The sequence below is a fragment of the Jaculus jaculus genome, unplaced genomic scaffold (assembly GCF_020740685.1).
Source record: "Jaculus jaculus isolate mJacJac1 unplaced genomic scaffold, mJacJac1.mat.Y.cur mat_scaffold_42_1_1262500_arrow_ctg1, whole genome shotgun sequence".
Taxonomy (NCBI): Eukaryota; Metazoa; Chordata; class Mammalia; order Rodentia; family Dipodidae; genus Jaculus; species Jaculus jaculus.
The window spans coordinates 767193-793218 of record NW_025423496.1 but is presented as its reverse complement, the minus strand read 5'-3'; the positions used below and the strand labels follow the sequence as shown (position 1 = coordinate 793218).

Below are 26026 nucleotides of genomic sequence, written 5' to 3'. Positions count from 1 at the left end.
TAATTAGTATATGGGGACATACATTCCAGCACATAAGCAATGGTGTTGGGGGAAGGTATAAGGTACAGTGGAATGGGCTGTACAAAGGTGCTGGCTGATACCATATAAGGAGTTTCCTAGGCAACTGGCCAAAGGTCACAGGGTTATGGACAAAGCCTAAGTCTTATCTGAATGTCCAGGTATCCTGTGCTTGGAGAGGGAGTGGGATTACTTCCTGCTGATCTTGGGGTCCAAGATTTTTTTCAGGGGTCCAGACTCACTGCAACTCCCAAGAATGGGGGGTTCCTGGCTCACTGCAATCCCTGATAATGGGGGTTGGAGCTCCCCTGCCAGTGGTCCCTGAGATTTGACCTGTGCTTCAGGCTGCTGTGATCACTCCCTAGTCTGAGGCCTTCATATCAGACTGCATAGATTTGCTTTAGCCCAGGGCCCTTCCTATGTCTGACATTCAAGTATGTCAGCTGCTCATGTTGATCCAGGTTAGGAACCACAGATGAGTGAGATCATGCAACGTTTGTCTTTCTGTGATTGTGTGAGTTCCCTTAGAATGATCTGTTACAGGTTCGACCATTTTTCTACAGATTTCGTTTTGTCATTTTTTTTCTTACTGCTGTGTAGAATTCCATCATGTAGATATACCACATTTTGGTTATCCATTCATCCAATGATGGGCAACTGGGTTGATTCCAGGTATTGACTATTATAAATTGAGCAGCTATAAACTTGTTTGAGCAAATATATCTGTACTGAGATGTGGAGCTTTTATGGTAAATGCCAAACAAGGGAATAATAGGGTCTGTTGGTAGCTCTATATTCATCCTTTTCAGGAGTTCCCCGTATTGATTTCCATAGTCATTTTAGCAGCTTATATTCCTACCAACAGTGAATGAGTATACCTATTTCTCCACATCCTCTGGGACATTTGTTTTCATTTTTTACATTTTTGCTATCCTTACTGGGGTATGTTGGAATCTCATATTTGCTTTAATTAGCATTTCCTTAATTGTTAGTTATGTTGAACATTTTATTAAGTGTGTGTTAGCCATCTGTAATTCTTCCTCTGGGAATTCTCTATTTAGTTCTCTGCCTCACTTTTGGAGTGGGGTGGGTTTTTTTTTATTGTTTAGTTTTTTTGAGTTCTTTGTAGGTTCTGGATGTTAGGTTTCTCTCCATGGCATAGTCACCAAATATTTTCTCCCATTCAGTGCGTAACCTACTGGCTCTGATTATGATATGTTTGTCTGTGCAAAATCTTTTTAGCTTCATGAGATCCCATTGCATGACTGCTTATTTAATTTTCTGGGCTACTGGGGTTTTGTTCAGGAAGTCTTTTCCCAGTCCTGTGTCATAGAGAGTGCCTCCAATCTTTTCTTCCAGTAGTTGAACAGCTTCAGGTCTTATATTGATCCATTTGGACATGGTTTTTGTGTATGGCAAAATAAGTGAGTATAACTTCATTTTTCTACATATGGTCATACAATTTGTTCAACATCATTTGTTGAAAATGCTGTCTTTTCTCCAGTCTACATTATTGGCACCTTTGTTAAAGATCAAGCAGCTGTATTTATGTGACCTAAGGTCTAGGTTGTCAATTCTGTTCCATTGGTCTATGTTTCTATTTTTATTCCAGTACCATGTTGTTTTTGTCATGATAACTTTGCAATATAGCTTTTTTTTTTCCAGAGGATATGTTTGGATATCTGAGGCCCTCTGCCATTGCATATGAATTTTAGGATTTTTTTTCAATAGCTATGAAGAATGGTGCTGGTATTCTTATTGGTATTGTGTTAAATCTGTATATTGCTTTTGGTAGAATTGCCATTTTCACAATATTAAGTCTACCTATCCAGGAGCATTGGGGGGGGGGGCTTTCCATCTTCTCAAATCCTCCTCTATTTTTTTCTTGAGTGTTTTTATGTTTTCATTATATAGGCCTTTCACGTTCTTGGTTTGTGTTATTCCAAGGGTTTTGTTGTTGTTGCTGCTGCTGCTATTGACAATGTGACAACCTGAGATTTCTTTCTCTGTATATTTGTCCTTTGCAAATAGAAAAGCTACTTATTTGGGGCATTGGTTTTGCATCCTGCCAATTTGCTGAAAGAATTTATCACCTTTAGAAGTTTTGAGATGGAGACTTTCAGATCACTTATATATAGGATCATGTCATCTGCAAATAGGGCTAACTTGATTTCTTCTGTTCCAATTTGAATACCTTTTATTTCTTTATCCTGTAGTATTGTTTGGGTTAGTAATTCTAGTACTATGTTGAAGAGCACTGGTGAGATTGGGAACCCCTGTCTTCTTCCCAATCTCAGTGGGAACTCCTGGAGTTTTTCCACAGTAAGTAGTATTTAGGCTTTAGGAGATTTATATATAGATTTTATTGTGTTGAGATTTAAAACACCATGCCTATTTTTATAGTGTTTTGAACATGAAGTGGTGGTGCATTTTATCAAAGGTATTCTCTGCATCAATTGAGATAATCATGTGGTTCTTATGGTTATGTTTACTTATGTGGTATATTACATTGACTAATTTCTGTATATTATACCAACACTGCATCCCTGGAATAAAGCCTACTTCATTAAGTTGGATACTGTTTTTTTTTTTTTTCTTTCTTTCTGATGTGTTGTTGAATTCAGTTTGCATGGATTTTATTCAGGATCTATGCATTTAAGTTCATAAGCAATATAGGTTTATAGTTTTTTTTTTTTCCTTGTTGCATATCTGTCTCTTTTTGCAGTAGGGTGTTTCTAGCTTCATCAAAGGAGTTGGGGAGGATTCCCTGGTCTCTGATTATGCAGAACAGTCTGAGAAAAATTTGTTTCAATTCTTGAATGCAGTTTGATAGAATTTAGCTGAGAAGCTATCTGGTCATGGACTTTTTATGGCAGGAGGAGTAGTGGGGGGAGATTTTAGATTACCTTTTCCTTTTTATTTTTTTTACTGTACAAGAATTTATTGTTATTGAATAACATGCACTCCAAGGGCATTCCTAGCTCTGCAGTTTAAAGAGATGATGACAGTGAACTTATAGATCAAACAGGGAGAACTGACATACTCCTACAATGAATTACTCCTCTATAAACATGATGGAGTATTTACAAAGAGAAGCAATGGCAGTGAGCCTACCAGCCTCCTGTCCCTCCTGCTCTAGCTTCTGTTCCATGGTCTCAAAGCAGGGAGGCACAGTGACAAATTTGTCAAGATCGCCAACCAAAGACCAGCAACCAGCATGTGTGGAGTTATGATGACTTCAAAACCAAAGTAGAAAACTCAAGAAGGATTTTGACCTAGATTGGCTTTTTGGAGAGGTTTTGGGAGAAGCCTGGTGAGTCTGTTATAGGCAAATGTTCAAATTTCCCACCTACATATTCCACAGAAATTGTTAGGTGGTCCTTCATCTATATCATCCACCCTGCCCCAGGGGAAGGTCCAGCAGCCCCTGAACATAAAGCGGGCAGTGTGGGCAGGCAGCACAAAGAGGCTTCCAGGCTTTAGCATCCTGGACTTCCAGGCTTGACTCTGACACCAGGGAGAGCACACTCTCAGGTAAATGTTCCCTCTGGGCGTATCTTGTTCTCCTCTTACCATCGGTGTGGCTGGGAAGGTTAAGTGATTCCCTCATTGTAGAACTGTCCACATCAACTCTGGACACAAAGCAGACATGAACAGAGTCTTCTGTCATCTCAAAGTCCTCACCTTGCAGGGGTTCAATCTTCCCCTCCCCTCTCAAGCATGCTGGCCATACTGAGCTACGGCCCCAGCCTAAGCATCATGTTTTATAGTTTGCTTAAGAAGTTATTCATGGACACACAATGAGTGGGGGGGCACCAGCGTTGGGCATGGCGGAGGCAGACCCCGAGTCGGATCAGATCTGTCTGAAGTGTATCCGTAAGGAAGGTTTCTTCACGGTGCCACCAGAACACAGGCTGGGGCGATGCCAGAGCGTGAAGGAATTGAGAAGCTGAAATGCACTGGCGAGGGCACCTGTGGCATAGTGTATCGGGCCCGGGGCACTCAGACAGATGAAATTGTTGCCCTGAAGAAGGTGCAGATGGACAAGGAGAAAGATGGTATTCCCATCAGCAGCCTGCGGGAGATCACACTGTTCCTGCGTCTCCGCCACCTGAACATCGTGGAACTGAAGGAGGTGGTGGTTGGTAACCACCTGGAGAGCATCTTCCTGGTCATGGCTTACTGTGAGCAAGATCTGGCCAGTCTCCTGGAGAATATGTCAGCGCCCTGCTCTGAGGCCCAGGTCAAGGGCATCATGCTGCAGGTGCTTCAGTGCCTTCAGTACCTGCACAGCAACCTCATCATGCACAGGGACGTGAAGGCCTCAAACTTGCTCATGACGGATAGGGGCTGTGTGAAGACAGTGGACTTTGGTCTGGCCCGGGCCTATGGTGTCCCAGTAAAGCCAGTGACCCCCAAGGTGGTTACGCTGTGGTAACAAGCCCCTGAGCTGATGCTGGAAACTACCACCCAGACTACCAGCATTGACATGTGGGCTGTGGGCTGCATCCTGGCAGAACTACTGGCTCACAAGCCCCTCCTCCCTGGCACGTCTTGAGACCCACCAGATTGACTTGATTGTGCAGCTGCTGGGGATGCCAAGTGAGAACATCTGGCTAGGTTTTTCCAAGCTGCCCCTGGCTGGCCAGTAGAGCTTGAGGAAACAGCCTTACAATAACCTCAAGCACAAGTTCCCATGGCTCTCAGGGACTGGACTGCGTCTGCTCAATTTCCTCTTCATGTATGACCCCAAGAAAAGGTGCAGACCTAACTTACAGGTCCCTATATGCCTCTTAGGAGAGAACACTGACCTCTCTCTGTGCAAGGACACCTTGAACCCAAATCCTTAATACTTTTTGTGGTTGGGGGAGGGGTGTCCTAGGGCTTCGTGTGTACCAAGCAAGCCCTGTACCACTGACTGTACCTCAGCTCAACTGGAATTTTTTGAAGATGGCTTCTCAGAGCATGAGCTATAGGTGTTCTTGTCCCAGACATAGTAGACACTCGGCAACTAGGTGTCCAGAGTGGATTCTGCTCTCTTAGGTATTAAAGCCACTCTGAGCTTCCTATCAGTTTCTAGGTCCCAGACTTCAGTTATTGGAAGTTGAATTGAGGGCTGTTGAGACCATAGTTTCCACTAATGGCCTATTGTTCTTCAGGGAAACAGCAGGGGACCGCCTGGAGAGCTCCTATTTCAAGGGGAAACCCCTACGTGAGTTTGCCAGACCCCCTTCAAGCTTTCCTCTTTGACGGCTTGGCCAGCACCTCTGTAAATGCTCTGTGGGTTTCCAGCACAGGCCTGTGCAAGAGGGACACAGGCATCTCAGGGACACACAAAACGGTCACCAGGGAGGAAGGACTAGCCCAGTGCATGCCCAAATGAGGAACCCCATCATGACCTGGAAGCCTATTGCCTGGGAAGTCATCCACCAGCACAACACTGGGATGCCCCTCTCCCACAGCCTGTGAGCCAGAGCTCATGCCCACCTTCCCCCACCACTGCAATAAGAGGGCTGCCCCAGCAGCTGTGGAGGGGCAGAGCAAATAATGCAAGCCCTGAGGGTGGGCCCAGCACATTCCTGTGCATCTTCCTGAGTCATCTATCAATAGTGAACTGAGAGGTCCAGCCTGTGCCCTTGGCTCCCCCAGCTGACTCCTGGCTGTTTGCTGTGTGCCCAGATACAGACAGGTGATGCTTGGTAGGAGCTCCATGTCTGGCCGCCTAGGAGAGACTGGGCAGCATCTTGCCTGTTACTCTCAGTGGGTGGTGGTCTTATCTGACGGTGAGGACCTGCTTTTGGGAAGGAAGTACTGAAACGTCCACTGTCCCAACTCACAGTTCCTGCTTGGCCACCCAGGGCTGCCTAGGATATATAGACTGTAGTGAATTGGCAGAGCTAGTGGGGCTCTGGGTGGGAAGGAGGAAATGGTAGATGGGGGCCAGCCATGAAAGGTTATTGGAGACTCCCAGAATGAGAGTCCATGGCTCACGCTCAGGAAACAAGTGGTTGGCTCCTGTACCAGGGGTGAAGAGACTAAAAAGTCTTCCTCTCCCTCATGAGGGAAGAGTGGGGTGTTCTCAGCCCTCTCTGGAACCCAAGGCGAAAAACATGAGTTGCATGCCATGGAAAGGCAACAAGGCCAAATCTGAATCCTTGGAGCTGCCCCAGGTGGCACCCCCAAAAATCTACCATGAGAAACAGTGCTGGGAGCTCTGTGCTGTCCACGCCCTCCACAACGTCTTCCAGGACAGCAATGCCTTCACACCGGTGCTGATGCGCTGTCCAGGGTAGCTGGCGTCCGTCCGCGCCACCTGCCCTCTGCTTCCTCCAGCCCACCAGCCCGCCGGTGCCTAGATTACCTTTTCAATATTCATGGATGTGATAGATTTGTTTAGGAGATTAATCTCCTCTGAGGCTAGTTTTTGTAGGTGGTACATGTCATGGAATTCATCCATTTCTTCTGTATTATTTAGTTTTGTGGAGGAGAGGTTTTGGAAGTATGGCCTGATGATTCCTCCAATTTCATTAATGTCTGTTGTGATCTCTCCTTGTTCATTTCTGATTTTGTTAATTTGAGACTTATTTTGTTTGTTTTTCTTTTGCTTGACCAATTTGGCTATAGCTCTGTCAACCTTGCTTATTTTTTCAACGAACCAGCCCTTCGTTTCGTTGAATTTTTTTAAAATGTGTTCCTAGTTTCAAATTCATTAATTTCCTTTCTAATCTTGATTATTTCTTTCCATCTGGAACTCTTTTTAATTTTAATTTATTTTTGTTTATTTGAGAGCAACAGACAAGAGAGAGAAACAGGCAGAGAGAGAGAGAGAATGGGTGTGCCAGGGCTTCCAGCCACTGCAAATGAACTCTAGACGCGTGCGCCCCCTTGTACATCTGACTAACATGGGTCCTGGGGAATCGAGCATTGAACCAGGGTCCCTTAGGCTTCACAGACAAGCGGGCTTGACCGCTAAGCCATCTCTCCAGCCCTCTATCTGGAACTCTTTAGGTTGGATTCTTCTTGTTTCTTCTGTGCCTTTAGGTGACAGTCAGCTTATTAACTTAGGATCTCTCCCTCTCTGTAAGGAAGGGATTTAGAGCTATGAATTTTTGCTTTATGACTGCCTTCATTTTTTCCCCATAAGTTTTGTTATGTTGTGTTTTCATTATCATTCAATTCTAGGAATTTTATAATTTATTTTTTGATTTCTTCCATGACCCATTCATTATTTAAAAGTGTGTTGTTTAGTCATCAGGAGCTGGGGGAGTTTTGGATATGTCTCTTGTTGATTTCAAGCTTCATAGCATTGCAATCTGACATGATGCAGGAAGTTATCTCAATGTTCCTGACTTTATGAAGGCACTCTTTATGGCCTAATACATGGTCAATTTTGGAGAAGGTTCCTCGGGTTGCTGAGATGAATGTGTATTTTGTGGAGTTGGGGTGGAATATTCTGTAGATATCTATTAGGTCTAGTTCTTTGATTTTGTTGAGCTCTATTATTTCCTTTTGATTTTCTGCTTGTATGATCTTTCTGTTGATGATACTGGGGTATTGTAATATCCAATTATAATGGTGTTTGTGTTTACTTCTGTTTTATTGTTGAGTAGATTAAAAAAAAGAACTGTGATGCACCTGTGTTTGGTGCATATATATTTATGGTTGTGACGTGCTCATGTTGGATCATTCCCTCGATGAGTAAGAAATAGTCTTCTTTGTCTTTTTGATTACTTTTGGTTTGAAGTCTATTTTATCAGATATTACTATAGCAACACCAGCTTGTTTTTTATTTCTATTTGCTTGGAATATCATGTTCCAACCTTTCACCCTGAAGAGGGATCTATCTTTAGTGGTGAGGTCAGTTTCTTGAAGATAGCAGATAGGAAGTTCCATTGTTTTTTATCCATCTTGATAACCTGTGTATTTTGATAGGTGAGTTAAGACCCATAATAACACATAAAGTTATTACTATGCAGTTTGAATTAATCCCTGCCATGATGAGGTATTTTGTGGCATTTAGTACTTTCTTGTGTTTTATACTATGTAGAATCTGGTCTATTTTGGTTATTGTGATCTTCTCCTGTTGCCTCTTGAGATTCTTTGTTTGACTATTTATTCTGTGTGTATTCCCTCAATCATTCTCTGTAGGTTTGGCTTTATGTTCATATAATCATAGAGTTGACTTTTTTCATGAAAAAAATTGTCTTTCACTATCTATTTTCAGGCATAATTTTGCTGGGTAGAGGAGCTTAGGGTGGAAGCCATAGTTTTTTCATATTTGAAATGTTTCATTCTAGGCCCTTCTGGCTTTTAGGTTTTCCAGTGAGAAATCTGATGTCATTCTGATAGGATTGCCTTTGTATGTTGTGAATTCTTTCTCTTTTCCTGCTTTTGATACTCTCTCTTTGTTTTCTTTGTTGAGAGTTTTAATGATGATGTGTCTTGGAGAGTTTCTTCTTTGGTTCTGTCTGATCTTCTGTGGGCTTCTTATATCTGGATAGGCCTCTCTTTTGAGAGGTTCAGAAAATTTTTTTGCAATAATTTTGTTTAATGTGGTCTCTTTGCCTCTGGCCTGAATACTCTCCTTTCTGGAATATCCATGATCTGGAGGTTTGACCATTTTAGGGTGTCCCACAGTTCCATCATATTCCTTTCACTTGATTTTTTTGAACTTAGCAAAGTTTTTGCCCTCCCAATTAATTCCTTATGTCTTGTCTTCCAGGTCAGAGGTTCTGTCTTCCACATGAGTAACTGTGTTGGTGAGAGGTTCTAGAGAGGCTTTTATAATTTCTCTTTGATTTTTGCTTTCTGCTGTGTTATTTTGCATCATAACCATCTCTTTTTTGTGGTATGATTTCAATTCTAGTTGTGATTTTCTTGATACTTCCTGGAGTTCATTCTTTAATGAACATGTTATTGAGAGCTTCCATTTATTGATGTACCTTCAGTTTACTCATATATATTTGGAGGGTTCTAATGTTTTGTTTTGTTTTTTCAATCAAGTTAAGCCTACTTCCAAAACCTGAACACTCTAGGAGACATTTCTGCTCAATATTATTGATTTAATTGTTGGTTCTTTGATGGTTTGCTTCTAATTCAGTGATTTTTTTTTTTTTTTTTTGATCAGGGTCTCATTGGTTGTTGTGTTTTCATTTTGTGATTGAATTTTTGTTGATTTCTTTGGTTGCTACCATTGTTAAGACTAGACATTCTTGGTAGAGATCTCTCTGTCTTCTGACTTTTGTTGCTTTTTTTGCATTGTTGTCTACCCATTTTGGGAAGACTCTATTTTATTGAGGAGGAAGCAAATATTTGTCCTTTAGCCCATACACCTTCTGACTCAGGTTAACAGGGATGTTGGTACCCAGTTGCCAGTCATGATACCAGAGCAAAATGCCTGATTCCACAGCTCCCACTGGGACCACAAGCCTACACAAGCAAGACACATTGGAACCTACCAGGACCAGGGGACTGGGAGGAGCCAGTGAACAGGGATCTTTCTTACTTACTCTATGCTGTGCACTGCAGCACACAGACTGACACAGGGAATGGAGACCAAGGAGGTGAGAGGAGCCCAGAAACAGGGGCCTGGCCTACTTACTCCACACTGCAGTGCCTGACTACACACAGACTGGCACAGGGAACCCAGCCCTAGGAGTTTGGAGAAGCCCAAAGCAGGGGTCTGGCCTACTCACTCTACACTGCCATGTCCACCCACACACTGACAGGCACAGGGAACCCAGATCAGTGAGGTGGAAGGAGCCCGGAGACAGGTGTCTGGCCTACTCACTCCATACTGCAGCACTGACCACATACTGTCTGTGCAGGGAACCCAGACTTGGGAGGTGGGAGTATCCTGGACAAATGGGTCTGGCCTACTCACTCCAGATCGCCGCATCCACCCACAGTTTTTGCATGGAACCCAGACTGGGAAGGTATGAATTTTTTGTGTGTGGCAGGTTCTAGCTCTAGCCTAGGCTGACCTGGAATTCCCCTCCCAAGTGCTGGGATGAGAGGTTTGTGATGGAATGACTAAGAGGTGAAAATATACTTTAACAAATTGGGTTGTTTTTTTTTTTTTTTCTCATACTGAGAGACAGGCATAAATTTTATGAAAAAAAAAATGAGTGCCAGATGTCAGCTTCTTCTCAGAATCCAGATAGTGTGTAGTATGGCCAAGCTGACCAGATTGCCCACCCAACATGTCTTAGGAGAGGATCATGCACGATTTACACATTTTCTCCATCATCTGCTGTCACCCACCCATGTGCCACATGACTTGGATTTTACTGAGTTCCCAAACTAAGAAAAACAAACAAACAAAACAAAACAACAACAACAAAAATTAATTACAGTGTCACACAGAAACTCAACATTTTGCACGAGAACCAACACAGGTACAAATTTGTCCAAAACAAAGGGACTGCAGAGATGGCACAGCAGTTGAGGCACTTGTCTCACAAACCTAATGACCCATGTTCAACTCTCCTAATTCTATGTTAGCTAGATGCACAAAGGTGAGACAAGTGCAGAGTCACACGTGCCAGCTAGGCACTGCAAGCATCTGGAGTTCAATTGCATTGGCTGAGGCCCTGGTGCACCAGTTCTCTCTCCTCCCCCTCTCTCTCACTCTCATTCACTTTCTCTTAAAAAAAAAAAAAAGGAGATGAGATGAGCAGAGCCTTATGCTGTTTACCATAGTGGTATGGTTGGGAGAAAATGATGAGAAAAAAATCTGCTCTGATGTCCAAGGCAGCATGTCAGTCTTGTAAGATGCATTCTGGGTTGACCATATGTCTCCCTGGGTAGCATGCTTGTTAGCATGTACAAAACCCTGGCTTCTGTCATCATCATCACCTGATCTGGGTGTAGTGTTATGTGCCAGTAATCTCAGCATTTGGCAGGTGGGAGAAGAAGAGTCAAGAGTTGCAGGTCTTGCTGGAGAGATTTCTCAACAGTTAGGGCACTGGTCTGCAAAGCCTAAGGACCCAGGTTTGCTTCCTCAGGACCCATGTTAAAGGCAGATGTACAAGGTAGTGCATGTATCTAGAGTTCATTTGCAGTGGCTGGAGGCCATGGTGCACACATTTTTTCTCTATCTGACTCTTTCTTTCTCTATCTCCTGGAAAATAAAGAAAAAGAAAGGGTTTACCACATTTCCCACCCACGTGTCTGTACATTTCTGCCTACAAACTCATTGTGTCCTTCATTTCTGCCTTGAAGAAGTGTTCTGTCTGCACCTGAAAACTTGGTATGGCATCTCTGGGCTCATAACTTCATGTTATACGTGACATGAACATCAAAAGACATTCTCAGGGTGGGAGAGATGGCTCAGCAGTTAAGGGGCCTACCTGCAAATCCAGAAGACCAAGATTTGATTTCCAAGTTCCCATGTAAAGCCAGATCCACAACACGGCACATGGGTCTGGAGTTCATTTGCAGCAGCTATAGCCCTTGGCACACCTGTTCATTCTCTCTCTTCCCTCCTTCCCTCCTTCTCTCCTCCTTTATTTCATATAAGTAAATAAGATATTAAAAGAGACCTTTTCAGAAACCCATTGTTACTATGTAGATGTCCTCTCTAGAATGTAGACTTTCCTCCTCCACCCCTAAGACACTATTGACCATCTCATTTTATTTTTATTTTACAATTTTTTTCTACTTCAGGTCTCACTCTAGTAAGGCCGATGTGGAATTCCTTATATATACCCTAAGGATGGCCTCAAACTCACAGCCACAATCATCCTACCTCTGTCCACCCTGTGCTAGAATGAAAGGTCTATGCCTGGCTATCATTTCATTTTAATTTCAAATGTTCTTTCTGTCTCAGTGAATTTACCTGTTTTATATTATCTATATAAATGAAATAAAACACTTCATGACATTTTCTGTTTGACTTCATGCATTCAACACTCACCCATGTTGTACATCAACCATTTCTTTTCTTTTCTTTGTGTTTTTTGTTTTGTTTTTTTTTGTTGTTGTTTGTTTTGTTTTTGGTTTTTCAAGGTAGGGTCCAGGCTGACCTGGAATTCACTATGGAGTCTCAGGGTGGCCTCAAACTCATGGCAATCCTCCTACCTCTGCCTCTCGAGTGCTGGGATTAAAGGCATGCGCCACCACGCCCGGCTCCATTTCTTTATTTCTATATTTCAATGCATAGATGAACCACCTTTTCTTTTTCCTCCTTTTTCTTTTTTAGAGTGAGAGGACAGAGAATTGGCGTGCCAGGGCCGCAGTCACTGCAACTGAACTCCAGAACCTTGTGCCACTTCGTGGGCATGTGCAGTCTTGCACTTGCCTCACCTTTGCGCATCTGGCTAAGTGGCATCTAGATCGTTGAACATGGGTCCTAAGGCTGTGCAGGCAAGTGCCTTAACTGCTAACCCATCTCTCTAGCTCAAACCAAACCACCTTTTCTTAATTATCTGTTGATATACAATTTTCTTTCCATGTTCATTGGCTGTACCTGTTGCTACAACAAATACTCAGGTACACATTTTTCCTTGAAATCCCAGTAAGGTTTAGGAGGATATATATACCAGAAAATGTACATTTTCTATGTCTGTTTTAAAATGTTTGTGTCAGAGAGAAAGAGAGATTAAGAGGCAGATAGTGACAAGAAAATGGGCACATCAGCACCTTCAGCCATTGCAAACAAACTCCAGATGCATGTGTCACCTTGTACATCTGGCTTTGCATGGATCCTAGGGAATTGAACCTGGGTCCTTATTCTTGCCAGGCAAGTACCTTAACTACTGAACCTTCTCTCCAGTCCATATGCTATTTCTTACTTGGTTATTCCACATGTATTTGAATGATTTCAATGCTAGATTCCATTCCTTTTCACCTATATGTGAGGTCAAAGAAGTGATGATTAAGGATATTGGATATGGAGCTGATAACAGCTGTGGCTTGATGAGTAATTTTGCTCCCACACCTTCTTTTTCATTTAACTAACTCAAGAAAGATCCTAGGCTAGAGAGAAGGCTGAACATTTAAGGTACTTGTCTGCAAAGCCTAAGGACCCAGACCTGATTCCCCAGTCCCCATGTAAAGCCAGATGCATGAGGGGGCGATTGCATCCGGAGATAGTTTTCAGTGGCTGGAGGGCCTGGTGTGCCCATTTTCTATCTAATAAATAATAAAAATAGAAAATTTTATTTATGATATTTGTAGGAAAATGGATGGGTCTGGAAAGGATTATACTAAGTGAGGTAACCCAGGCCCAGAAAGCCAAATGCCATATGTGCTCTCTCATATGTGGATCCTAGCTACAGATGATTGGACTTCTGTATGGGTAGGAAGAAAACTCAGTAGCAAAGTCCAGTAAGCTAGAAAAGAGATATAAAGAGAAGACAAAGGTAGGGAGGGGTTACTTAATAGGATGGTGTTGTATATATGTAAGTAGAAGAACAGATTAATGGGGGTGAAAAGGTCCAAGTGAGGTCAGGGGAAGGGATTGAGTAAAGGAAAGGTAGAGAGAAGGCTAATCAAAATCTAAGAGAATTTAAAAAAAATCATATGGAAACCTACTTTTTTGGATAATGGAACACTAAGGAGCGATAGATTGTTGCTAAAAAATTTTCAGTGCCGGGGATGGGATACCTTCCAGTGAGTTGTTGGCAGGGAGGTCCCTGATGCCCCCAAACATTATAGGCTATTGCCGAAGCCCTGGGTTTCCCACCAGGAATAAATGGTAATAGATGGTAAGACCCTATTGCTGAAGACTCCACATACTTGGGCTGCAAGGCCACTGAAAAATCTTGCTGGAACTGAGATGATAACTTCCTCCATGTAGACCAGCTGACAGAAAGCTGAAAGAAGCCATTCTGCATGCAGTTCAATGGGAGAAAGAGAAATCACCAGTGAAGATCTTCGACAGTGGACACTGCAAGCCTTATATTTTGCTAGCCAGGCCAAATGAGGCAACAATGACAGTAGTGGCATGTCTGTAATGGTGGAAACCAACTGCCGTCTAATTGGACTGGGTGTCTGCTCCATGGGAGGGAATACATCCCTGATACTGAAAACTTAAAACAGGGTTAGTCATAAGCCCTAGGGCTGTGTGTGTGTGTGTGTGTGTGTGTGTGTGCGCGCGCGCATGCGCGCTCATGAGAGATACTGACCAGAAATTTTCTTTTCTTATAAGGTTTATGAGAGGGATTTGGCAAACAAGATTATGCAGGCCTTCTGAAATAAGTCAAGAAGTACTCTTTCCTTTGTTTTCTGATGTCTGCTGCTGTCTGGCTAAATGTATATACTATGCTTATCAAACTGCCCAGTAAGCACTTCTCTTAATGTTTAATACCCTTATATTAATGCTACTCTCACTTTTGGTAGAGAATCTTCTCTTTTAAGATGGCAGTGACAGAAGTGCTCCGTACTGCAATATCTCTAGCACACCTTCCAAGGCTCATGGTCTATTGCAGAAGAGGTGGCGGAAAGAATGTCCTTCCAACGTGCTCCCCCAGACACAAAATGGCCTGGTTATCCATGATCTCACAGTGTCTGACACTACCTACACAAGACCATCATAATAGGAGGAAAAGATCATGACATCAAAATAAAAGAGAGACTGATTGAGGGGGGGAGGGGATATGATGGAGAATGGAATTTCACAGGGGAAAGGTGGGGGCTGGAGGGAGAGCATTACTATGGGATATTTTTTATTATCATGGAAGTTGTTAGTTAAAAAAAAAAAAATGGAGCCAGGCGTGGTGGTGCATACCCTTATTTCCAGCACTCATGAGGCAGAAGTAGGAGGATTGCTGAGAGTTTGAGGCCACATTGAGACTACATAGTGAAATCCAGGTGGGTCTGTGCTAGAGTGAGACCCTACCTTGATAAGCAAAAAAAAAAAAAAAAAAAAACAAAACCAGAAAAATTTGGGAAAAAAAGGAAGATATTTTTAAAAAGTAGTAACTCTTTTTCTTTTTTAAACTAGAATCTTGCTGTAGCCAAGGATGACCTGGAAATTCACTAGGTAGTCTCAGGGTGGCTTTGGACTCATGGCAATCCTCCTACCTCTCTTGCCCATGCAGTGGGATTAAAGACATGTGCTACCATACCCAGCAAGATGTAACATTTTTTTTAAAAATTTTGTATTTATTTGAGAGCAACAGACAGAGACAGAAAGAGGCAGATAGAGAGAGCCTTGGCGTGCCAGAGCTTCCAGACACTGCAAATGAAGGCCAGATGCATGCCCCCTTGTGAATCTGGCTAACGTGGGTCCTGGAGACTCAAGCCTCGAACCAGGATCCTTAGGCTTCACAGGCAAGAGCTTAACCGCTAAGCCATTTCTCCAGCCCAAGATGTAACATTTTTGCTCTTGGAATTTATGTATAAAGAACACACTCACAAATGCACCCACCTCTATATCCCAAACATTGCACAAAATGGCAAAAAAGACATGGGATTTTCTTAGACAAATATTTATCAATTTCTCTCTTCAGCTGCCCTTGCACAGGTGGGTTTCAGCATCCTCCCTCTCCTGGTGTCAAATTAGCTTCAGTCCTCTTGGATGAAAACACAGGGGAAAGTTTTCTTTCTTTATGACCTCATCTGATTTCTTTATCTCCTATAGCTCACTGGAGTGATTTTCTTTTTTAGTAATCAACAGGTTTTATTTTCCTACTGAAACTGAAACTGTCTATGGTTCTCAGAGCTAAACATCCAAAGCTAGTCAGCATTTTTCTTCAGAGCCCAAGGGAGGGGCAGGAGCAAGAGACAAGATGAAGAGCATGTCTGAGCCACCAGGAAGAGGCTGGCAGGGGCACTTTCCCTCTTCCTCCCAGTGAGCTACAAACTGGATGGGAGACAACACCAAGGGGACCAAGTGTGGGGGCGACTGGAGGAACATTGAAGCCCCAGCGAGGAGAAAAGTCATCAAGCTCCAGACAGCAGGGCAGCCTGCCAGCAAGGAAGGAGCATGAGGCAAGCCCCAGCTCAGCTTGGAGAAGAAAGACATTGAGCTCTGAACAGAACAGAAGGGAGCCTCCCAGCACCTGGGGCTATGGTGGAGGAAGGAGCAGAACGGGGAGCACACAGCGGGCTGGGGGTTAATTATTTTTTTTTGGAATTTTCTTTTATTAAATAAAAACATTTTCTAAAAAATGTGTCTTTATGTCTGGGTGATCTATCTGACTGCAGGCTGGCCTTGAGCACTGTGGGAAGAAGGAAGAGGACAGCAGGGTCCCCCTCCCTAGGTCACCCCACCTCAAGAGGGTTAGATGTTCAAAGCTCCCACAGAATAGGTGAGTCAGCCCTTCAGGTGTCAGCTCTCTCCAGGTCCTTGGCCCTAACAACTTGGAAGCCTCAAAGTCTTCTGATGACAAACTACTCCCAGAACTCCTGGGGTCAGCAAAAGAAGAATGGGAATTGTCAATCAATAAGAATTTATAGAACAGAGGCCCTTTCCCACACCTGTCCCCTATTTCCTGAATCTAGGCAGACGGGACAATAGTTATGGGAACAGGGGACAGGAGCTAAGGAGAAACCACCTGGACCCCCCCCCTCCCCACTGGAGTTTATGCTCAGTCACTTCCACTCCTGGCCCAACCCAGCCCAAAGCATAGAATGCCTGTGTGGGACGGGAGAAATCAGGAAATGGAAATAGGAGCCCAGAAGCCCTGGGAGACAAGTCTAAGCAGGAGACAATGGCCTCACCTCATCTCAGGGCACAAAAGGCATGGCCCAGACTGGGATCGGATCGTGGGGTAGAGGAGGGACCTGAGGGTGCGGGCCGGTCAAGAGCAGGTTGGGTGGGAAAAGATTTCCCAGTTTGCAGGCCATGGCCAGTTTCCCCAGTAGCACCCAGACAGCAGCAGGAACGGGGCAGGGGCTTCTCTTGAAACATTGGTGGCTACAGGCTCTCATGATCTCTGAAGCCAGGTGCCTCAGCCTCTTCCTCTTCTTCCAGAGGCCCCCGGCCAGAGACAGGGTCAGAGGGGGTGCCATTCTTCTTTACCTCCACCGGAAGGGGTCTCTCACCCTCCAGGGTGGCCACTTCCTTATCCTCTCCTTCAGGGTCTTCTGACTCCTTGGGACGTTTTGGGGAGTCCTCCAACAGGTCCCCTGCTCTCTTCAGCGCCCCCTTCTCATTCTTCTTGGCCGGCTCATCGATGGCCAGCTTCCCTTCTTCCTCACTGCTGCCCTCCCTATTGCCCTTCTTATCGCCATCACCCTAGGGGGGCTTCCAGATCTGGCTCCAGCTCCGGCTCTTCCACTCTGCTGATTTTCTGGGAAGACTGGTAACCAGAGGAGGCCCTTTCCTCTTGCTGGGCTTGCCAAACTTCTCCTTGGATTCCTCGTAAGGGAAGAGGTCTTTGGGGCCCAGGAATGCCTTCTCATGGGTCCCCCCAAAAAAGACTTGTTATTTGTTGGCTGTGGATTTCACGGCTGCCTCAGGCATCTCATCAATCCGGGCCGGCCAGTGCAGGTAACCCTTCATCTTGGCGAACACCAGGTCCCCGCATTTGTACTCCTTCTGCCAGGTGGATCGTGACATGGCGGGGTTGCCGGAGCCCGCACAGGGCGTGAAGCGCAATCGCGCGGTACTACCCCCACTCCGCCATCCGGTGGTGGCCCCGGCCCAAGCTCCGGCGCTGCTGCAGCGTCTCGGATGGGAGGGAGGGACGGAGGGGAGGCGGCCCGCGGGGCACGGAGCTGCGCTGCTCCTGCGGGTTTTTTGTGTTTGAAATTCTATTGCTCCCTCCTGGGCGCCAGGCCTCTTCCTCCTCCTCTTCCTCACCCCTCCCCCCCTCGTGGCCCCGCTCCTCCCTCCTCCTCCTCCTCCTCCTCCTCCTCCTTCCCTCCTCCCGCGGCCCTTCGATGCTCGCCTGGAGTGATTTTCTAAATCATGGTTCCTGGGCTGGGGAGATAGCTTAGCAGTTACGTGGTTGCCTGCAAAGCCTAAGAACTCATGTTCGACTCTCCCAGATCCCATGTAAGGCAGACACAGTAGGGTGAGGCAAGTGAAAATTTCCAAATGCCCACTATGTGGTGCAAGCATCTGGAGTTTGATTGTATTGGCTGAGGCTCTGGTACACAAATTTTTTCTCTCTAAAATAAAAATAAATAAATCATGGCTCTTTTTCCCTCAAAACAAAAACAACAAAACAGTTGATTCATTCTAATGCCCTGTCCTTTATCCCTTAAATGTCTGCTATCACATGTACATTATGAAATGGCAAGTAAATTATTCCTGGAAGTATAAATGGTACTAGTCTGTACATTTATTGCAATGAATTGGGACTGTACAGGCATATGAGAATAGTAAAGTCATATCAGGAAAACCAGGTCCAAGAGCATACTGGACACAATTCTAGTAAAGTGTACAATTCCCTCACCTAGACCTCATAAAAATGGTCACCTAACAGTGAGTACCTCAACTTCTCCAGAGTGCCAAGAAGAATCTATTTTCAAGGGAAGTAGCCATTTTTTTTTTTAATGATGAAAACCAGGGATCACTTATGAGATGGTCTAGTTCATTCATTCTGCCAAATTACTAAGTACCTTGTGAGGAATTAAGGACAATTATGGCAGAAAAAGTTTTGGGCCTGAGAATAAAGGATTTAGACAGTCTGTTTCCTAGGCCTAAGAGATTGCTTAACATGAGGTAAGAGAATGGTGGAAATGAGAGTGAAGCAGGAGGATTCAGGTTCCCTAGGAAGGGAATGGAGTTGGAAATGCTTTGATATACAGAGGCTTTTCAGAAAGACCCAGGGAGGGGATCTACCACTAGGGGCAAGTAACATTTCTCCTTTGAGCTCTGGTGCAGTAGGGCTTAATCAATTTTGAAAATTGCAGGTTATTCAAATATCTTGGGCCTTGTCTGCACATAGCTGTTATGAGAGAGAGAAGGGGAAATCTTGAAATCTAATACATTCCCTGTGTGCCATCTGATGCACAAGACAGAGCGTTCAAGTGATTATTTTTCTTTTCCTATAACAAACAAAACCTCTACCTAAAACTCCATGTCCTCTAGATACCACATCAAACCTCTCTTTCTGAGCTGCTTCTACCAAGTGCTGCTGCTGATAGCTGTATTACTTGACTTCCCCAAAGCCTTCTCCATGCTTCTACTGACTGACCTTTAGAGGGTGCAGGGCTTTATACCTTCTCATGCAATGGTTATGTCTCACCTGGCCTTTCTTACCACTCAGCAGCAACATCATCTGCTGACTCACCTTATCTCTTGCAATGTTCACTGCTTCCCCTTGGCAGGGTCAGTATAAATGCCACCTGCTGACAGTGTCAGACCCTGAGCAGCCAAGCACAGGAGCCTTGTTAACACTCACCCCGCATCCCTCTATTTTCATCTTTCACACTAACTGGCTATCACGTTATGAGTGCTGCATTTTACTTGCTGATTAGTTTGCTGCTTGCCTGTCACCTTAGAATATGTTCTCCAGGAAAGCAGGACAGTGTCATTTTGTTCACCTCATACTCTCAGTGTTTCACAGACCATGAAAATGGAACAAATATTAGTGACTTCATAAATAAAATGAACTGATCAAACTATAATTACAAAATGATCATTTTAAATGAAATTATAAGCAATCTGAGCTAGTTTGAATGTATGTTCCACATAGACTGAGGTGTTTCTTCAAAGCTTGCAATGTGGATATTTAGTCCCCTGGCTGGAGAAGGTGTCACTGGAAGCATATCCTGGGACCCAGCCCAAAGATGTGTTTTGGGTCCCTTCCAAACTTATGCAGAGTTGATTGTCCTGTGCCTTGACAAGGTAGGCCAGCCCCTTCCAACTTGTCAACCACAAAAGGCAATTGTTGATCTTCTGGGACTGGCAGCTGAAGATTGACAGTGCCCTGGGATTTTGACACCCACCAACACTTTCCATATCACAAAGGAGGAGCTCCAGGTCACAGTCCAGATGGCAGGAAGGCCTATCTCAATTGTCATCCATACAGGGTCCAGTTGGTCAGTCCTGCCATCCTACTATAATAAGACATTTTCCTCACAGATCTTTGTGTTGGGTATTGACTGTCTGTCCCTCTCCTCATGCATCACTCTCCCCTTACCCTGTGTAGCTTGGGACACTCCCCTTTCCTATTCATTTCTTTTTCTCTTTAAAATTATATATTTAATTGGCAATTTCTGTACTTACAGACAACAAACCATGGTATTTCCCTCCCCTCCACTGCTTTTTCCTTCGTAACTCCACTCTCCATCATATCTCCTCCCACTCTCCATTAGTCTCCTACATATAGTCATCAGCTTCCTTTGGAGTTGTCTGCTGGGCAGGTTTGTGATCTTCTAATGTGGCCCACTGTCTACCAAAAAAAAACCTCTGGAGTTTTTTGATGCATATGCACCTGTAGGATTAAAGCAGTACTCATTATTTTCTTTCTTTTTCTCTGATGCCTTCTGTCTCCCATAAGACTGCATACAGTACAGCTTTTTCCAGCTTTCAAGTGGCTGGGCTACAGGGAGAAGGTTTCCTGCTCAGCCACAACTTGATTTCTCAGTGACTTTGCTGCTCAGGCATGTGAAGTCTTCAGCAATAGGGTCTTACCATCTCTTTCTCATAGGGAACCAAGGGCCTTGGCAATAGCCTGTAATGTTTGGGAGGCAACAGGGACCTTCCTGGCCAACAACTCACTGGTAGGTATCCCATATTAGGTAAGGAAAATTTTCTAGTAACAATCTATGGCTTCTGGATGTACCATTATTTATGAAACTAGACTTTCATATGTCTTATTCAGACTATCTTGAATGTTGATTGATCCTCCCCCCCACCATTCTTTTATACATTTTTTTCCCCTGACCTCACTTAGGCTTTTCCCATCCCTGTAATCTGTTTTAGTTACATATATACAATACCATTTTCTTAAGACCTTCCCTCTCCTCCCTCCTTATAGCCTTTTTCTAGCTCATGGGCCTCTGCTAGTAATTATTGGTTCCAGATCACACACAAGTCTATATATTTGTAGCTAGGATCCACAAATAAGAGAGAACATGTGGTGTTTTGCTTTCTGGGCATGGGTTACCTCACTTAGTAAAATCCTTTCCAGATCTATCCATTTCCCTGCAAATTTCATTACATTTTTCTTTACCACTGAATACAACTCCATTGTTTAGATGTATGACATTTATATTATCCATTCATCTGTGGATGGACATCTAAGCTGGTTCCATTTCCTACATATTGTGAATAGAGCAGCAATAAACATGGTTGTGCAAGTATCTCTAAGGTAGTGAGAAGAGTCATTAGGATATATGCCTAGAAGTGCTAAAACTGGATCATCTGGCAAACCTGTTTTTAGCTGTCTCAAGAACCTCCACAATGATTTCCACAATGGCTGTACATTTATTTCATTCAACAGCACAGAAGGGTTCCCCTTTTCCCACAACCTCGCCAACATTTGTTGTCATTTGTTTTCTTAATGGCAGCCATTCTGACAGGAGAGAGATGGAATCTCAAGGTAGTTTTAATTTGTATTTCCATGATGGCTAATGATGTAGAACACGTCTTTTAGATGTTGATATACTACCTGTGTTTCTTCTGGTGAGAACTCTCTATTTACTTCCATAGCCCATTTTTTTTATTGGGTTGTTTGATTTCTTATTGTTCTGGTTTATTTTTTTTTTGAGTTCTTTGTATATTCTGGATATTAATCCTCTGTCAGATGTGTAAGTAGCAAAGATTTTCTCCCATTCCCTAGGTTATGCCTTTGCTCTATTAACAGTGTCCTTTGCTGTACAAAAGCTTTGTAATTTCATGAGATTCCAGTAATTGATTAGTGGTTTCATTTTCTGAGCAATTGGGATTATATTCAGAAAGTCATTACCTCTGCCAATATGTTGAAGGGTTTCCCTCCCTTTTCCTCTAGCAACTTCAGAGTTTTAGGTCTGATATTAAGGTCCCTGATCCACTTGGATTTGAGTCTTGTACATGAAGAAAGACCAGGATCTATTTTCATCTTTCTACATATAGATGTCCAGTTTTCCCACAGCACTTGTTGAAGAGGCTGTATTTTCTCCAATGAATATTTTTGGCATTTTTGTTAAAAATCAGATAGCTGTATCTGCCTATCTGCCTGTCTTAACATCTGGATGCTCTATTCTGTTCCATTAATGTGCATGTCTGTCTTTGTGCCAATGCCATGCTGTTTTTGTTACCATGACATTGTAATATAGCTTAAAATTGTGTATGGTGATACCATCAGCCTTATTCTTGGCTATTTGAGGGTTTCTTTTATGTGTGTTTCCAAATGAAATTTAGGGTTTTTTTTTTTTTCTATTCCTGTGAAGAATGCCATTGGAATTTTAGTGGGGATTGCATTAAATGTGTACATTGCTTTTGGTAAGATTGACATCTTCACAATATTAATTCTTTCAATCCAAGAGCATGGGATATCTTTCCATTTCCTTGTGTCTTCTGCAATTTCTCGCTTCAGTGTTTTAAAGTTCTCATTGTAGAGCTCCTTCACTTCCTTAGTTATGTTTATTCCAAGGTACTTTATTTTATTTGAGGAAATTGTGAATGGGAAAGATTCCCTGATTTCATTCTTTGTAAGTTTGTTGTTAGTATATAGGAAAGCTACTGATTTCTGTGTATTGATTTTGTATCCTGCTACATTGCTGAAAGTGTTTGTCAGCTCTAACAGTTTGCTGATCGAGTTTTTATGGTGTTTTATGTATAGAATCTTATCATCTGCACATAGTGATAACTTGATCTCGTACTTTCCAATTTGTATCCCTTTCATGAGTGCCTCTTGCCTTATTGGTATAGCTAAGACTTCTAGGACTATATTAAATAAAAGTGGGGACAGTGGATATCCTTGTTTTGTTCCTGAGTTTAGTGGAAAAGCTTCCAGTTCTTCACCATTTAGTATTATTTTGGCTGTAGGTTTGTCATAAATAGCTTTTATTATGTTGAGATATGTTCCTTCTATTCCCAGTTTCTGTAATACTTTTACAATGAAAGGATGTTGGCTTTTCTCGAATGCCTTTTCTGTATCTATGCATACAATCATGCAATTTTTTTTGTCATTCAGACCATTTATATGATATATTAAATTTATTGATTTTCATATGTTGAACCATCCCTGCATCGCTAGGATAAAGCCAACTTGGTCAGGGTAAATGATCTTTTAGATATATTCTTGTATTCTGTTTGCCAATATTTTGTTAAGAATTTTTGCATCTATGTTCATGAGGGAGATTGCTCTGTAATTTTCTTTTTTTGTTCTGCCTTTGCCTGGTTTTGGTATGAGGTTGATGCTGGCTTCATAGAACAAGTTCAGTAGAATTCCTTCCTTTTCTATTTTATGGAAAAGTTTGAGAAGCATTGGTGTTAATTTTTCCATGAAGGTCTGGTAAATTTGCCAGTGAACCCATCTGGGCCTGGGCTTTTTTTGTTGGGAGACTTTTTATAACTGCTTGGATCTCTGTATTTGTTATAGGTCTATTTAAACGGTTTATCTCAACTTGATTTAATTTTGGTAGGTCATACGAATCAAGGAAATCATCCATTTCTTTCGGAATTTTAACTTTTAGTGGTATATGTATTCTTAAAGAATATTCTTATAATTGTTTGAATTTCATTGGTATCTGTTGCAATGGTGCCTTTTTCATCTCTAATTTTATTAATTTTTGTCTCTTCTCTCTTCTGGTCAAATTCGCCAAGGGTTTATCAATCTTGTTTATCTTTTCAAAACACCAACTCTTTGTTTCATTGATTCTTGGGATTGTTTTTATTTTGTTTGTTTATTTATATTTCATTAATTTCTGTCCTAATATTTATGATTTGTTCTCATCTACTCATGTTTGGTTTGCCTTGTTCTTTTTCCAAGGCCTAATGGAACATTAAATTGTTTATTTGTGAACTCTCTAATTTATTAATATACACACTTAGAACTATAAATTTCCCTCTTAGGACTGGCTATAGCTACTTGGGCGTACATCTGGGTCCTCTACTCTGTTCCACTGATCTACATGTCTGTTTTTGTGCCAGTACCATGCTGTTTTTGTTACTATGGCTCTGTAGTATAGGTTAAAATCAGGTATGGTGATACCACCAGCCTTATATTTGTTGCTCAGTATTATTTTAGATATTCAAGGATTTTGTGATTCAAAATGAATTTTTGAATTGTTTTTTCTATTTCCATGAAGAAAGCCTTTGGAATTTTGATGGGGATTGCATTAAATGTGTAGATTGCTTTAGGTAAGGTTGCCATTTTCACAATATTGATTCTTCCAATCCAGGAACAAGGAATGTTTCTCCACTTTCTCATGTCTTCTGCAATTCCTCGCATGAGTGTTTTAAAGTTCTCATTGGAGATTCTTTACTTCCTTGGTTAGGTTTATTCCAAGGTACTTTATTTTTTTTGATGCAATTGTGAATGGGAGTGGTTCTCTGATTTCATCCTCTGTGTGTTTGTTGTTAGCATATATGAAGGCTACTGCTTTCTGTGTATTTATTTTGTATCCTGCTACATGGCTGTAGGTTTTGATTAGCTCTAACAGTTTGCTCGTAGAGACTTTAGGGTCCTTTATATAGAATGATGTCATCTGCAAATAATGATAACTTGATTTCTTCCTTTCCAATTTGTATCCCTTTTATGTGTGTCTCTTGCCTTATTGCTATGGCTAAGACTTCCAAAACTATATTAGAAAGAAGTGGGGACAGTGGACACCCTTGTCTTGTTCCTGATTTTAGTGGAAAAGCTTCCAGTTTTTCCCCATTTAGTAATATGTTGGCTGTAGGCTTGTCATAAATAGCCTTTATTATATTGAGATATGTTCCTTCTATTCCCAGTCTCTGTAGGACTTTTATTATGAAGGGATGTTGGATTTTGTCAAATGCTTTCTCTGCCTCTAAGGACATGATCATGTGATTTTTGTCCTTCAACATGTTTATGTAACATATTACATTTATTGATTTGTGTATGTTGAACCATCCCTGCATCTCTGGGATAAAGCCTACTTGGTCAGGGTGAATGATCTTTTTGATATACTCTTGGATTCTGTTTGCCAATATTTTGTTGAGAATTTTTGCATCTATGTTCGTGAGGGAGATTGGTCTGTAATTTTCTTTTTTTGTTCTATCTTTGCCTGGTTTTGGTATCAGGTGATGCTGGCCTCATAGAAGGAGTTTGGTAGAATTCCTTCTTTTTCTATTTCCTGGAAAAGCTTAAGAAGCAATGGTGTTAACTCTTCCTTAAAGGTCTGGTAAAATTCAGCAGTGTATCCATCCGGGCCTGGGCTTTTTTTAGTTGGGAGATTGTTGATAACTGTTCGGATCACCATGTTTGTTATAGGTTTATTTAAGTGATTAATCTCATTTTGATTTAATTTAGGTAGGTCATATAAATCAAGGAAATCATCCATTTCTTTCAGATTTTCATACTTTGTGGAATATATGCTTTCATAGTATGTCCCTATGATTTTTTGAATTTTTTCTGGAATCTGTTGTGATGTTACCTTGTTCATCTCTGATTTTATTAATTTGTGTCTCTTCTCTCTTTCTTTTGGTCAGATTTGCTAAGGGTTTATCAATCGTGTTTATCCTTTCAAAGAACCAACTCTTTGTTTCATTAATTCTTTGGATTGTTTTTTGGTTTGTTTGTTTCTATTTCATTAATTTCTGCCCTAATCTTTATTATTTCTTCCTGTCTACTGATTTTTGGTTTGCCTTGTTCTTCTTTTTCCAACGCTTTAAGGTGAAGCATTAGGTCGTTTACTTGTGACCTTTCTAATTTCTTAATATAGGCACTTAAGGCTATAAATTTACCTCTTAGAACTGCCTTCATTGTGTCCCAGAGATTTTGGTATGTTGTGTTCTCATTATTGTTTGACTCTATAAATTTTTTGATTTCCTTCTTGATTTCATCATTGACCCATTCATCATTTAGTAGTGTTTTGTTTATTTTCCATGATTTTGTGTATGTTCTATAGCCTTTCTTGCTACTGATTTGTAGTTTAATTCCATTGTGGTCAGATAGAATGCAAGGAATTATTTCAATTTTCCTGAATTTGTTAA

General features: G+C 42.2%; 2 pseudogenes; one reads left to right on the top strand and one right to left on the bottom strand.

Annotated features, from left to right (window-relative positions):
• The first annotated feature begins 3845 nt into the window (after positions 1-3845).
• LOC123457394 lies at positions 3846-5578 on the top strand (annotated as a pseudogene).
• Positions 5579-16882: 11304 nt separating this feature from the next.
• On the bottom strand, positions 16883-17527 carry LOC123457396 (annotated as a pseudogene).
• Positions 17528-26026: the final 8499 nt, after the last annotated feature.